A 7,047-nucleotide genomic window follows, 5' to 3' on the forward strand; every position below is an offset into this window, starting at 1 on the left:
CAAGGTGACTCAGCCGTAGACTGGGCAGAACGGAGCTCCCTCCTGCCCCTCTGTGGGAGACAGGCGTCTGCACACTGTGACAGTGCCGAGACCCAGGACTCCGTGGGGGACTCTGATGCTTGGAGGCTGAGAGGAGAGAGTCCCCAACTGTCAGGGGGCTGACGTGTGACCTGGGGATGGGAGGATTAATGGGCGTGCGCCTGTCCTGGACAAAAGGAGAGAGGACGGGACAACTGAGGCAAAGGCCCAGGGAGGGGAATGGCGTGGCTCTCTGCGAAGGGTCCCCGTGGCTGGATCCTTCTCACTGCTCAGCTCGTGTCCCCTCCTCAGAGGAGCCTTCCCTGACCACCTGCTACAGCACCCCTCTGTCCCACCTCATTCTCTGGACATACATCTTTCGGTGCTTTGTTTTTTTTTCTAAGCGTGCACCACACTCTGAAATGATGTCTGTGTGTTTGCAGGTTTATAGTCTGTCCCTCCCTATAATGTAAATGCCACAGGAGCAGGGGCCTTGTCTGTTCCCTGCTGTGTCTGTGCTGCCTGAGCACATAGTAGGTGTTCAATAAATGATTGTTAAAGATGGGATGGAGGGAGGGTGACCAGTAGGGAAGGGAGGGAGGGAAGGAATGGGACTGAAGGTGGTGTATCACAAAAGATCCAGAAGAAGACCTGCGGTGGGTAGTTTGAAGATGTTTTCGAAGGTATGGGCGGGGTGTAGGAAACCAGCGGGGCCCGGCGCTGCTCACGGGCAGGTCCGCTGGGCTGACGGGGTAAGGGGGACGGGGTTCCTGGGCGGAAGTCCTCGGAGGAGGCAGCTGGGAGGCAGTGCCTTGACCCCTGCCAGGCTCTGCGGACTGGACCCAGCTAGAAGCCATCGTGAAGGACGCTACTGGTAGATTCCATGCAGATGGGCCTCCTGGGGACAGCTCACGGAGCGGAGGGTGGCGGGGGAGACCTGAGTGGCAGAGGGAGCGTGGAGGGCAGGGAGGCCCAGCCGTGGCCACCCCCGGGACCCTCTGCAGGCTCTGTTCCTACTGTTCAGCCGAAACCCAGCTCAGGGCTACACTGGGGTCAAGAACCCCGCCCTCCCCGCCCCCAAGCCTTGAGTCCTTGGGAGGAAATGGCAGCTTCGCCGGGTCCTGTCTCGTCCCAGCATTGCCAAGATGTCACTAAGTGTCACGTGACGATAGAAATGCCGCCTGGCCGGCCACGGAAACGCTTTTGCCTCCCTGAGGCCACGCAGACGGCCGGCCCGCCCGCGAGTGGAAGCTGCCGTCACCCAGACGCCCGCCCCTTCAGTCGCCGCGAGGCGACCGGCCTTTCTCGCGTGCCGGCGGCCGGGTGAAGCTCGTCAGATGCGATCACGTCGTCTTAGGCTCGCACCAACTCTGGGGGCGGCCTCTCCTTCTCCCCACTTTATAGACGGGAAGCTGAGGGTCAGGGTGGTGGGAACTTGCTCAGGATCCCAGGCTGGCGATGGGGCTGATCTCTGAATCTAGTGCCAGAGGCAGAGTCCGTGAGTTCGCAGAGGCAGGAGCGACCAGGAAACCAAGAAACTCAAGGGCGCCTACGTGTTCCCTCCTTCGCCCGTCCAGCCGGTCGAAGAATCAAGTGTGAGAAGAGCCGGCGTTTCTCGAGTGGCTACTGCGAGCCCAGCTCTGCGCCGAGCTCTCTCTCACATTCTCTCGGTGAATTCTTACAGCATGAGAAAGTAGGTACGAGTCTCACCTCCGTTTCATCAGTCACGAAACTGAGGTTCAGAGAGGTTAAGCAGCTTGTCCGAAGCTGCACAGCGATGAAGAGGCGGAACCGGGACTCGAAGGCCAGAGCTCCTCACGCTCACCGGCCAGGCCCTGTGCCAGACGGACCTGATCGACGTCCAGGCCTCGCCTTCGAGGTGCTCCTGAGGAGAATTTGGTGGCTTTTTCCTTGGCCACCCCTTGCTGTACACTTCCAAAGATGCAAAGCCAGAGGTTCAGAGAGAGGCTGGTAAGTGATGGGGTCCCTGCCCAGCTCTGCTGGCCTGCCCATCACACTGCGCTTGTGTGGTGGGCAGCTCATCTGACCTCCCCGAGGGCCTGTCCTTGCACTTCACTGCGGTTAAGGGGACCTCTGGGTGACGGCGCTGCATAGAGGTGCCCAGACTGGCTGAGGGTCCCTGCGGATAGCAGACGATAGAGGCCAGCCTGATTCCTTCCCTCCCTGGGTGTTAGGGGCTGAATGGTGTCTCTTCTGAAATTCATACATTGGGGCGCTAACCTCCACCACCTCAAGATGTGACCTTTTGTGGAGAAAGCTCTTCGCAGATGGTCAGGTTAAGGTGAGGTCATGAGGCCAGGCCTAACCAATGTGACACATGTCCTTATAAAAAGGGAAAATTTAAATGCAGACACGTACAGATGGAAGACACACACACACACACACACACACACACACACACACACACACACACACACGCGCGCGCGGAGAAGTCCGCATGAAGATCAAGGCAGCGTCAAGGTGATGATTCCACAAGCCGAGGAACACCAAAGATTGCCGGCGACCCACCCGATGCGAGAGGAGAGGCCTGGACCAGAGTCACCCTCACCAGGGACCAGCCCTGGGGACACCTCGATCTCAGACTTCCAGCCTCCAGAGCGGCGAGACAATACATGTCCATCGTCGAAGCCGCTCAGTTTGTGGCACTTTGTCCCAGCAGTCCTGGCAAACTCCCACACCAGCTTCTCCGAGAAGGACAGGCCTCGTTGGCCAGCTACTTGGGTTTTCCCACTTAGGGAGGAATACTGTATCTTCAGCCTGGCTCTATCATGATTATTTTTATTACTATATTTACGATTATTACCCACCCAGGTAGCAAAGACGGACGGAGAAAGACGAGGTCACAAATCTGGGTTTGAATCCCAGCCCCGTGCGACTCTGGACCAGTCGGTCCAACCCGCTGAGCTTCGGTACCCTCATCTGTACAGTGGAGATAAAAATCCCCGCCTCGGAGGGTGAGGAAGAATTGGATGAGGGAACATGTATGAAGCTGCCTGGGAACTGGTTGGAATTAAAAAAACAAACAGTGTCTCCCGCTGCCAAGTTGCTCCCCGGCTTCTAAACCACGCAGCGAAAGGCCCTGGCTCGCAGCAGGTGCTCGGTCAGTGTTGGAGCCTGAGCAGACGAGCCACGTGCTTGTCTCAGACGTGCGTTTGCGCTGCACGTGTATCTCGGTGACGCAGTCCTCGGGCCCCGCTCATCGTGAGCCACCTGGCCTTGTGGCGGATGATGTTTTCACTCAGCCGAGTGATTAAGAAAGTGATCCAGCTTATCTCTGGGGGAGGGGGGGGGTGACGGGGCCCCTCCCAGGCCCTGTCCCTGCCAGCAGCAGCCCAAAACAAACTTCAGAGGAACTACCTGCCAGCCAACCTTAGACACACGTCAGTCGGCACGGCCACAATCAGCTGAGCTGGGACCAGATCAGCAAGACAGCCCAACCACCCTATTGACCAGTGAGCGAGAATAAATGATTGTCGCTTTAAGCCGTTAAGTTTCGGGCTGTTTGTTACACGGCATTGCTGCAGCAACGGATAACCGATACAACGACTGGATAGTCCCACTCCTTGGAATCTGCCTTTGGAAGCACACGCACAGCCACAGAGGAGGCAAGGACAAAGGTGTTCACCACACCATCGTTTGTCATGGCAGAACGCCACCAGCACACCGAAATGCCCAGCGATAAGGGTCTTGGTTCACAAACTGTGAGTCACCCTCGCAGCGCGATCCTGAGCAACTAAAAGGAACAGGGCGGACGCGCGTGTAGTGACAATCTCAGGGTCTCTGAGACAGTTTCACGACTGGAACAAGCAAGCTGAAGAACTGTATCATTTATGTAAGAAGACGTAAAAAATAAATACCGGGTATGTTCTCCGAGAACACATCTGCACACACAGAGATAGACCTCCGAGGAGAGACCAGGGGGTCAGGAAGGGAGCCCTGGGTGCCGTCGAGGGGGTCTCGAATCTCATACGCAGTGTTTCGCTATTCTTATCATGCGGATTTCTTTATCTACACACTCCTCGTGTAACGAGCATTTCGAGTTTAACAAGCTAGGTTAGTCGCTGTAGGGATTACGGCACAGAGCGCTCTGATCTCCCCCCACCGAGCGGTTTCCGAGATCTCCTCACGAGAAGGTCGCGGCCTGGTTCAGGACTTCCCACGCTGCATTTTCAAAGTCCCGTGAAAGATGTAAACCTGCGAAGAGATGCTCCACGTTGTTAACCACCAGAGAAAAACAAATTGGAAACCGCGATAAGATACCACTACGTTCTGCCCGAACAGCTAACGTTTGGAGAGCGCCAAACGTTAAATGGACGAGAAAATGGAGCAACTGGAATGCCTAGATGCAGCCGACGGGAATGTCAAAGGGCGCAGCCATTGCGAGAAAGGATCTGGAAGTTTCTTCATAAAACAAGACGCGCGCTTACCCCATGATCCAGCGTCTCCACTTGCCGGTTCTTTGCTCGGGAGAAATGGAAGCGTGCTCACCGCAAGATGTGTATGAGACCCATCACGGGAACTCTGGAAGCAACCTCAAGTGTGTCGCCATAAGATCAATAGGCTGTGGTATAGCCCGTAACGGAATACAACTCAGCGGTGAGACGGAATGGACCGCTGACCCATGCGGCAAGGTAGGCGAACGAACCTCAGAAACGTCATGTATGAAAGTGGCCCAATGCCAAAGGGTCCGTACTGGAGGCCGCCATTTCTGTGAAATTTTACAGAAGGCGAAAGAAACTAACAAGCAGAGCTGGGGGTACTGACAGATGGGGGTGAAGGCAACTCTGCCCAGAAAAGGAAGTGTTCTACATCTTGACTGGGTTGGCGGTTTTATGGATTTATGGGGGGTTTACGCAAACAAATTGAACTGTGCTCTTAAAACTCGTAGATTTTATTGTGTGTAGATTGTTGCCCAATAAAGCTGGGAGCAGAAGAAAGCATTAACCCACCCGCTCCATCGCCGCTGCCTCCCTAACAGGGAGGGAAGCCGCAGCCGGCCCTTCCCTCCCCCTTTCTCAGGCTCCTGGGCCGGTCTTCCAAGACGACGAGTGATTAGCTGCGTAGGAGTCTTGGATATGGAGCCAAAAACAACAGCAGTGTCACATCAAATGCCAAGACATCTCCAGCCAAGAGCTGAGCTCAGCCACCCCCCTCCCCTCCCCACACACACACGCACAGCCGCAGATACCCACAGAGGGAAAACAGCCCATGGGGCCGAGCACAACCCGATGGTTTCGTCCATACTGGCCCCACCGTGCGGGCTCTCCTGCCACAGAAGGAATGCAGGGGTTTATCAGCATCCTGGGGCTCACACTGATAACAGCCCTCCCTGTGGACCAGGCACAGTGCTAGGTCCTTCCCATATCCTGCTTCGTTTTCTCTTCCGGCCACGCCCGAGTTACAGGTGGGGAAACTGAGGCTCTGAGAAATGCATGGAGGCTGGGGCAGGACTCTTGAGTGGCCTGGCTCCCTCTGACCCACCCACCCAAGCCTCAGGGGCTTAGGGTCCTCCATGGAAGAAAGAATCCCACTTCATCTCGACCGTCTCTAAGCTCCCTCTCCTCGACCCCCCATCCCCTGTTTTCTGACACCCCCACCTTTCCCAGTGCAGAAGGGTGACCCGGCTGGGCCAGGCTCCAAGGCTGGCCTGACACCTCCTAAAACAGCAGAGTTCTCTCAAGCAAACATCCCTCCTGAGGGAGGCCCTTGAGGAAGAAAGAAAGGATGTGGGGGATTTCTGGCTACAGGGAGGATGGCGTTGGGAAGAGGGTGTCTGGGGGCCCTGGAGTCACATCCTGCCCCTCTCAGAGGCCGGGGGTGTGGATCCTGCATGTGAGCCTGGTGGGGTGTGGGGCTGTGGTCTGGGAGAGTCGGTTTCCTGCACGGGGTGGGGGCTACTGGGGCCATGGCCTCTAGAGAGAGTTTTCTAGAATCTGCCCCTACACGCCTCGCTTTCAACTCATCCCAGCTTCTTAGGGCAGCCTCCAGAACCCTGCGCATTCTGGGCCAAACTTCCCAACATCCGGGACCAGAACTAGCTCTCGAAGAGGCCCTCTGAGAAGTGGAGCTGTGACGTGTAGTATCTGGGAGGAAGAGGACCTGGTGGTTAGCGACCGGATGTGGGGGTTCTGAACAGAGTTTCCTGTGCATTCTTGGGAATGGGAACGATAGGGCCTCGGATGGTTGAGAGTAGTCGATAGGAGCACATGTGCCCTTCTCGGCCCACACGGGTCCTTCTGTCTGGAATAGCTTTCCACTCGCCAAGTGCCTCTTTACCCCGACCAGCCAGGCTCAATCAAGCACTTTCTTTCTGAGAAGTCGCTGGACTGCGGGCCACAGGATCCTACCTGGATCTGTCTCTACGGCCGTCCGAGGGCTGTCTGGGGTCAATGCACGTGGCAGACAGGAACACGCCCCTACTTTGTTGGGCTGCTTTAAAGTTTACATGTGTTGATGCTACTTGTGAACTTGGAATAGCTCTAGCACTTAGTGAGTATTCAGGGAAATGTGAGATCTCCTTGTCATTACTCTGTTCATTCATTCATTCATTCATTCATTCATTTTTTAGGTGAGGCAACCCTTGGTTGATCTCACAAATTTCAAGGACCTTGTCAGCTTACAATCCCTTATTTTTTTTGCGCCTACAGCACCTGATCTTTCTAGGTGGTCTCCCATCCAAGTACTAAGCAGGCCCGACCCTGCTTAGCTTCCAAGATAAGATGGGATGGGGCTTGTTCAGGGTGGCATGGCCGCAGACTCCTTGTCATTACTTCAGTAAATTGTCAGCCCTCCGCAATGGCCTGCAAGCTCTGCAAGGCAGGCGGGGCTTCAAGCCCATCTCCATCCTCGTGGGTGTCCTGACCCATGGTAGGCATCCTTACCTGGAGGAAGAGGGGCGTGCCTTTGGGACGGAGATAAGGGCGCTCAGGAGTCCTCGGAGGATTTGTGATTTAGCCAGTGTCGGCTTGGCGTGTCACCTTAACCCTGGCTTGGCTTAGGCCTGTTAAA

The 7,047-nt window shown here is 56.0% G+C and overlaps 1 pseudogene; it reads right to left on the reverse strand.

Annotated features, from left to right (window-relative positions):
• Positions 1 to 6,677: 6,677 nt before the first annotated feature.
• LOC118606104 lies at positions 6,678 to 6,796 on the reverse strand (annotated as a pseudogene).
• Between the last annotated feature and the right edge of the window lie 251 nt (positions 6,797 to 7,047).

The sequence above is a fragment of the Rousettus aegyptiacus genome, unplaced genomic scaffold (genome assembly GCF_014176215.1).
Source record: "Rousettus aegyptiacus isolate mRouAeg1 unplaced genomic scaffold, mRouAeg1.p scaffold_m13_p_7, whole genome shotgun sequence".
Classification (NCBI taxonomy): domain Eukaryota; kingdom Metazoa; phylum Chordata; class Mammalia; order Chiroptera; family Pteropodidae; genus Rousettus; species Rousettus aegyptiacus.